Genomic DNA, 7,500 nt, shown 5'->3' on the forward strand with positions numbered 1-7,500 from the left:
TTGTGTTTTCTCTTCAGATCGTTTCCGCCTAAACAAGAACCTACAAATGATATATTCAGCCACAAAAAAGCCTCACAGTCAGAAGTTAGAAGAGAAGTGCAGAGAGTCGTTTCTATGCAGATAATACACTGGATCGACTCATTGGTGTAAACTGGCAGCTTTCAGGGCACTGCAGACCGGAGCATTGCAAGCAGCTGCAAGTTTACACTCGTCTCGCCGCCAATCTTTAATCTGAACGGGCTCAATACAGTCCTTCCAGAAAAATGAGTTTTTTTGTGATTGTTGCGGGCAAAAATCCTTGATTATGCGGCACGTTTTCTTAAAAAATGCGATGGCTTCATCGCGGGGTTTGCAGCTTTTCCATGATGTTCACGTCTGATTATGGACTGAATTATGTGATCGTATAATCACGTTTTTGTGGAGGGACTGGTCATTAAAACCTGGCTACAGCGTTGGAGGCACAGCCCCGGTAATTCCTGTGAGAGTTGCTCAACATCAGACAAACTACAAAATACATCAAAAGGTGCAAGAAAACTTGGATCAAAAAAAGGGAAATACTACAAACATATTTCACCACGTCAAGCAGAAGCAGCGGGTTTTTTTACCTAGATACTGTACAGCTTTAGGGCGGAGACCCCCTCTTGATTTAGTGTCTCAGCGGCGTAAGAAGCCAGACTTCACAGATTCAAAAAAATTAAAACAGAGCTCCACATGTGAAGGGAAGGTTACCACATTCCCAGGACAAACCCAAAAACAGCAGATTTTCATACTGGATGCTGCTGGAAACTTAAAAAAAACATCCACAGATTCCAGTCAGAGTCTGGCGATCAGTGTTGGGGTGTGTGAGTGTTGGGGTGTGTGAGAGTGTGTGTGTGTTTGTTTCTGTGTGAGTGTCTCTGTGTGAGTGTCTCTGTGTGAGTGTGTCTCTGTGTCTGTTTCTGTGTGAGTGTGTGTGTCTCTGTGTGAGTGTGTCTCTGTGTCTGTGTGTGTGTGTGTGTTTCTGTGTGTGTGTGTTTCTGTGTGTGTGTGTGTGTTTCTGTGTGTGTCTCTGTGTGTGTGTTTCTGTGTGAGTGTGTGTGTTTCTGTGTGTGTGTGTGTGAGAGTGCGTGAGTGTATGTGTGTGTGTGTGTGTGTGAGTGTGTGTGTGTGTGTGTGTGTGTGTGTGAGAGTGCGTGAGTGTATGTGTGTGTGTGTGTGTGTGTGTGTGTGTGTGTGTGCGTTTCTCTGGCGGCCGTGGGCCGTGGGGCCAGAGACGGACAGACGGCGAGCCTGATCACAGAGTCATTAAGTAATAAACCAGTACGACAGGGTTCCCTGGAGGTGATTTTAATCACTCTAATCGCCATAGAAACAGGTCCATCCATCACCGGCACAGTGATGCCTTTGTCTCACAGCAAACACAGGACCATAAAAACATTATGATCATAAATCACACTGATCCAGTTCCCAGCACAACACAACCCTCCCAGTTAAACCAGTTAGAGACCCACACACACACACACAGACCCCTCCCAGTTAAACCAGTTAGCTGCTGCTGCAGAGAACACAGGAAAACTAAAACTCAGGCTGCCCACGGTTAAACAGTCTAAGCATTGCTGCTTATCAATACCAGCCCTCTCCTTCTCTTTTCCTCCCCCCTTCTTACTCTTCAAACTGTTGATGTAAAGTGGGAACCAGGTAATGGACACACACACACACACACACACAGAGAGAGAGAGACACACACACACACACACACACACACACACAGAGAGAGACACAGAGACACACACACAGAGAGAGAAAGAGACAGAGAGAGAGAGAGACAGAGAGAGAGAGAGAGAGAGAGAGAGAGAGAGAGAGAGAGAGAGCCAGAGAGAGAGAGAGACAGAGAGAGAGAGCGAGAGAGCGAGAGAGAGAGACCGAGAGAGCGAGAGAGCGAGAGACAGAGAGCGAGAGAGAGAGAGAGAGACAGAGAGAGAGAGAGAGAGAGAGAGAGAGAGAGAGAGAGAGAGAGAGAGAGACAGAGAGAGACAGAGAGAGACAGAGAGAGAGACAGAGAGAGACAGAGAGAGAGAGAGAGAGACAGAGAGAGAGAGAGAGAGCGAGACAGAGAGAGACAGAGAGAGACAGAGAGAGAGACAGAGAGAGAGACAGAGAGACAGACACACACACACACACACACACTAAGGTATGGACATTTGTAAAAGGGTAGGACTTGAGAAGCAAGAATATTTATTTAAGAGTTAAAACTATTTATTTATTTAGCTGATTCTTTGTTCAAAAATAAACCATTCAATCATTTTAAAAGCCGCTCTGAGGACACCGGCGTCCACAGCCAGTTGGGCGAGTTTCTTTGGGTGGATTTTGTGTTTTGAAAAAGTAATTTTCTGCCTGGGTTGCTGCACTGGTCTGATCCCAGTATGAAGGAGTGGAAACTGGAGAGACTGGAGCTCACACAACTTTCCCCAGAGGCTAAAATAAACACAAAACTAAAATATAACCGTGATCCTAGCAGACACATTACTGGCTCTGTGTGAAGGTGTGTGTGTGTGTGTGTGTGTGTGTGTGTGTGTGTGTGTGTGTGTGTGTGTGAAGGTATCGGAGTATGTGTGGTCGGAGAACGGACTCCATGAAGGAAGGCCGGATGGTTTCATCCACCGTGTCGCCGTGGAAACTGCAGCCAGGCCACAGAGCTGTGCACAGACTACGCAACGACATAGGTGGTCCTGTATGTGTCTGTCTGTCTGTGTGTGTAAGTCTGTGTAAGTCTGTCTGTCTGTGTGTGTATATGTCTGTCTGTATGTCTGTGTGTGTGTGTGTGTGTGTGTGTAAGTCTGTGTGTCTGTCTGTGTCTATGTGTGTAAGTCTGTGTCTATGTGTGTGTGTCTGTGTGTGTGTAAGTCTGTGTGTGTGTAAGTCTGTGTATGTCTGTCTGTCTGTGTGTGTATATGTCTGTCTGTATGTCTGTGTGTGTGTGTGTGTGTGTGTGTGTGTGTGTGTGTGTGTGTGTGTGTGTGTATATGTCTGTCTGTGTGTGTGTGTGTGTATATGTCTGTCTGTGTGTGTGTGTGTGTGTGTGTGTGTGTGTGTGTGTGTGTGTGTGTGTGTGTGTGTGTGTGTGTGTGTGTGTGTGTGTGTGTGTGTGTGTGTGTGTGTGTGTGTATATGTCTGTCTGTGTGTGTGTGTGTGTATATGTCTGTGTATCTGTGTCTGCCTGCATTGCATTACGTCACGTTGGGGAGACGACAGACGAAAGCCTTGTCTCTGTTCACTGTCTATGGTCTCGGTCTGTGCCACTGGTCTCTGTTCACTGTCTATGGTCTCGGTCTGTGCCACTGGTCTCTGTTCACTGTCTATGGTCTCAGTCTGTGCCACTGGTCTCTGTTCACTGTCTATGGTCTCGGTCTGTGCCACTGGTCTCTGTTCACTGTCTATGGTCTCGGTCTGTGCCACTGGTCTCTGTTCACTGTCTATGGTCTCGGTCTGTGCCACTGGTGCCATATGGCTTTTGGTCCGACCGAGTCCCTAGGTGTGTCTCAAATCGCGCACTTCTGTACTTATACTAGCTATTTGAGTACACTCAAAGTGTCACTCGTCGAAGTGTGGTCAATGCAGCGCACTACGATTACTTGGATGGTGAGTGTGGATCGATGGACACTTTCCACACTCAACAGTCGCCATCTTGGCTACGTAGCAGAAGGGGCGGAGCTAATTAAAGGTGAAAAACTTTCGATAATGGCGGCCGAATACGCGACAGCGGTACCCACGGAGTATTACAAATGTAAGTTGAACATTAGTCTTTTTGCAATACTTGTATAACATCTAAACCACCTGTTTATGTATATTTGGTCAGGTCATATTTGCAGTCTGTGATGATTTTTGTACCGTGAATAATGTTTATTTGTACCGTAATTTGACGTGCTATCAAGCTAGCTTTAGCTAACCTTAGCTAGCCAACAGCGGCACAGTTTAACCAAAGAGTATAGAAGTTAGCAGTACTTCTATACTCTTTGGTTTAACCACTGGCATATAAGTTATAACCTAGCTAACGTTACATGTGTTAGATGTGTGATCTTGTAGATATACATTAAGCTGCGAGCATTAGTAGTAATATTACAGTACGTTAATGTATGTTATAACGTATCAACAGTGCTGTTTCTGTCCTGATCTGACTTATATAATCGTTAGGGACACTGACGTGGCAGCCGTCAATGCTGCCAACATGAGGGAAGTCCTCCTCTGCTGGAAGGCGAACGACCTGGGGGAGGAGAGAGAGGATTTCCCTGCTGGTCTTGTGGACAGCACGGTGCACAGTGGCCCGGGGCATAGCAAAGACTCTGGCTAAACCACGATAAGATGTACCGCTGGCTAGCCAAAAGAGGAAGACAAGGACCTCGATGACGGGTCACACGCCGTGCCGAGGATGTACCGTTAAAGGATCCCCCTGGAGAGTCTGAAGTCCACCCTCATATCACTTTCCCCATCAAAGTACAGGGCCAGCAATGAATAAATAAAAAATAGGATCTATTTAAATGTCTATTGGGTTGCCTCTGCTTTCACTCTTGTATTGTCACTGTAATTAATAGCTATTGCAATTAACACCCATATATATATATATAACGTTAAAGGTGGTGATATTTAGAGCCTTTTTAGTGGTAGTAAATAGAGATTTCATTTGAGTGTCCCAATGCCCCAAATACTAGCGTTGTAAGCTAACCAGCGGTCCACGGTAGCCTCGTTAAAGCTCCAAACTCATTCGATTAGCATTAGAGGTCTGACGATTAATGGGCCGGTTTTTGGCATTTTTTAACATAATCGGCATCGGCCAATATCCCAGTATATCAAGCCGATTAATAGGCAGGCGCATCTGCGGGCAGCCTAGTGTTAAAACAACGTTTTTCACAGTGCACCCAGACCAGCTGCCTCAAGCCCCTCCCCTCGTTGAGTCTTGCCGTGTGTCTCACGCAGTCACGTCAGGCTCAGAGGCTACCGTTAGCAGTAGCATGTTGCTGTGGTGTTTGTTTATTATATATATATAAATAAATATATATATATATATACACACACACACATACATACATACACACAAGTTGATATTGCGATGATTAAAATAAATAAAAAACAATATACTGTGCAGCCCTCCAGTCTCAAAAGCTGCAACAATCCAGAACAGCTGTTCAGCAGTTATTTGACTTTTCTGAAGACTAAAATGTTGAGTTTTTGGTTGAAACTCTCATATTCATTAAATTCTCTGTCGTTGTTTCAGAACTTCAGTCTGAAATCATCGGTTTATAAAACAGGGAATGTACACCAGGTCCTTCTGGAAACTGAGCCGGGCCAATCTGATCCGAGCCGGGCTGCAGTGTCTGTGTGTGAGTCTGTGTGCGTGTGTGTGTGTGAGAGAGAGAGAGAGAGAGAGAGAGAGAGAGAGAGAGAGAGAGAGAGAGAGAGAGAGAGAGAGTGAGAGAGTGTGTGTGTGAGTTTGTATCTATATCTGCGTGTGTGAGAGAGAGAAAGAGAGAGAGAGAGAGGGAGAGAGAGTGTTTGGGTGAGTGAGAGAGAGAGAGAGAGAGAGAGTGTGTGTGTGTGTGAGTGAGAGAGAGAGAGTGTGTGAGAGAGAGGAGAGAGAGAGAGATATTGTCTGTGTGTGTGTGTGTCTCTCTGTGTGTGTGTGTCTCTCTGTGTGTGTGTGTGTGTGTCTCTCTGTGTGTGTGTGTGTGCTCTCTGTGTGTGTGTGTGTGTGTCTCTGTGTGTGTGTGTCTCTCTGTGTGTGTGTGTGTGTCTCTGTGTGTGTGTGTGTGTGTCTCTGTGTGTGTGTGTGTGTGTGTGTGTGTGTGTGTGTGTGTGTGTGTGTGTGTGTGTGTGTGTGTGTGTGTGTGTGTGTGTGTGTGTGTGTGTGTGTGTGAGAGAGAGAGAGAGAGGGGGGCGGGGCTGCTGAGCATATCCATATGGGAGTGATTTAGTGCTGCAGACTGGCCGGCTCTGTTTGAAGGTCTGTCAGCGAGCTCCGAGACTCAACTCGTCCTAAAAACAAAAGGCAGAGATCTGGCTCGTTTCAACACACGGTCTGGGCAGGGCATCGTTAAAAAATGCTTTGATACCTGTACCCATAATACAGTAACACTGATACCGGTTCATTTTTCCATACCAATATTATAAATATCCATTTTAACAAAAATAAATGTATGTTCCAGCTCCGTCTATGAGTTTTTCCTGCGTGTCTCTACGACGTGTAACGTTACACAGCCAATCACAGACATGATTAGATCTTGGTAGAAGCATGCTGTGTGCTGATTGGCTCACTGACGCTGATGAGACTTACTCCTTTAGGTATTGAAATTGGGTATTGAATGACGAGGCATTTTTTTAAACTATAAAGTCAATTCGGTCGGTGCCTAAAAAGTATTGAATGTGGTAGCCAGCCCTACTTGCAGCGCTGCCAAACTGACTTCATCACAGCTGATAGACTTTGCAAAGGCATTACTTCACCTATATCACACACAGATCCAGACGCAGCCTTCGGCCTCTGTGTAATCACCTCTCTTCCTGCTCTGTGGTTATTAATCAAACCAGATGACAGCTCAAATGACCCAATCACAGCCTGTAATTAAAAGCCAGGAAGCCTCCTGATTGGCCGGCTCTGCCCTCAGCGCCGGGGTCAAGGGTTAATCTCCTCAAAGAGCAAAAGGAGGAGGACGGGGATTGGCTAATCAAGGAGTAATCACTGGTGCTACAAAAAAGAATGTTTGTTTATGTTTTGTGTGTGTGTGTGTGTGTGTGTGTGTCTCTGTGTGTGTGTGTGTGTCTCTCTGTGTGTGTCTCTCTGTGTGTGTGTCTCTGTGTGTGTGTGTGTGTGTGTGTCTGTGTCCATGTGTCTGTGTGTCTGTGTGTGTGCGTGCGTGTCTGTGTGTCTCTCTGTGTGTGTGTGTGTGTGTGCGTGTCCTTGTCTCTCTGTGTGTGTGTGTGTGTGTGTGTGTGTGTGTGTGTGTGTGTAAGACCGTGTGTGTGTGTGTAAGACCGTGTGTGTGTGCGCGCGCGCGTCCATACCCGACTGGTGGCTCCATGGTACAACAGTGTGCGTGTCGTTGCACGGCCCCATGGGAAATGTAGTGTTGAAGCAGAGGAAGCTGGTTGGATTCAGACCCACATCGCAGCTACCTGTCTGTCAGAGAGAAAAACGAGGAAACATGTTTTTATATTTCAAAGATGATCCAACATTTACTCTGAAACTGACGTCTTCAAATGTCTCGTTTTAGAGCTGCAAAGATTAATCAGCTATTAAATGAATCCATGCTGAAAAACAATCGGTAGCTGCATCCCTAATTTAGTCAACTTTTACAGGACTGAACTGGAACATTTCCATCATGATGTGACGTTTAGTATCTGTGTGGTTTCTAGTCCACTTAGAACAAAAAAACAGCTTTACAGTTTGGGTATTTTCCAGGAAAGTGACCCACTTGTGCGCCCAGATAGCTCAGTTGGTAGAGCGGGCACACATATACAGAGGTTTAGTCCTCG

The 7,500-nt window shown here is 45.9% G+C and overlaps 1 protein-coding gene across 2 annotated transcripts in view; it reads right to left on the minus strand.

Annotated features, from left to right (window-relative positions):
• Nucleotides 1–7,500, minus strand: part of LOC144512084 (bone morphogenetic protein receptor type-1A-like) — a 67,032-nt gene that overhangs the window by 38,230 nt on the left and 21,302 nt on the right. For both annotated transcript variants that reach the window (XM_078242646.1, XM_078242645.1), the window contains exon 2: nucleotides 7,030–7,144. The gene's annotated coding sequence lies outside the window, so the exon portion shown is untranslated. The remainder of the gene's footprint in view (nucleotides 1–7,029; nucleotides 7,145–7,500) is intronic.

Source organism: Sander vitreus, chromosome 23 (genome assembly GCF_031162955.1).
Source record: "Sander vitreus isolate 19-12246 chromosome 23, sanVit1, whole genome shotgun sequence".
In the NCBI taxonomy this organism is placed as follows: Eukaryota; Metazoa; Chordata; class Actinopteri; order Perciformes; family Percidae; genus Sander; species Sander vitreus.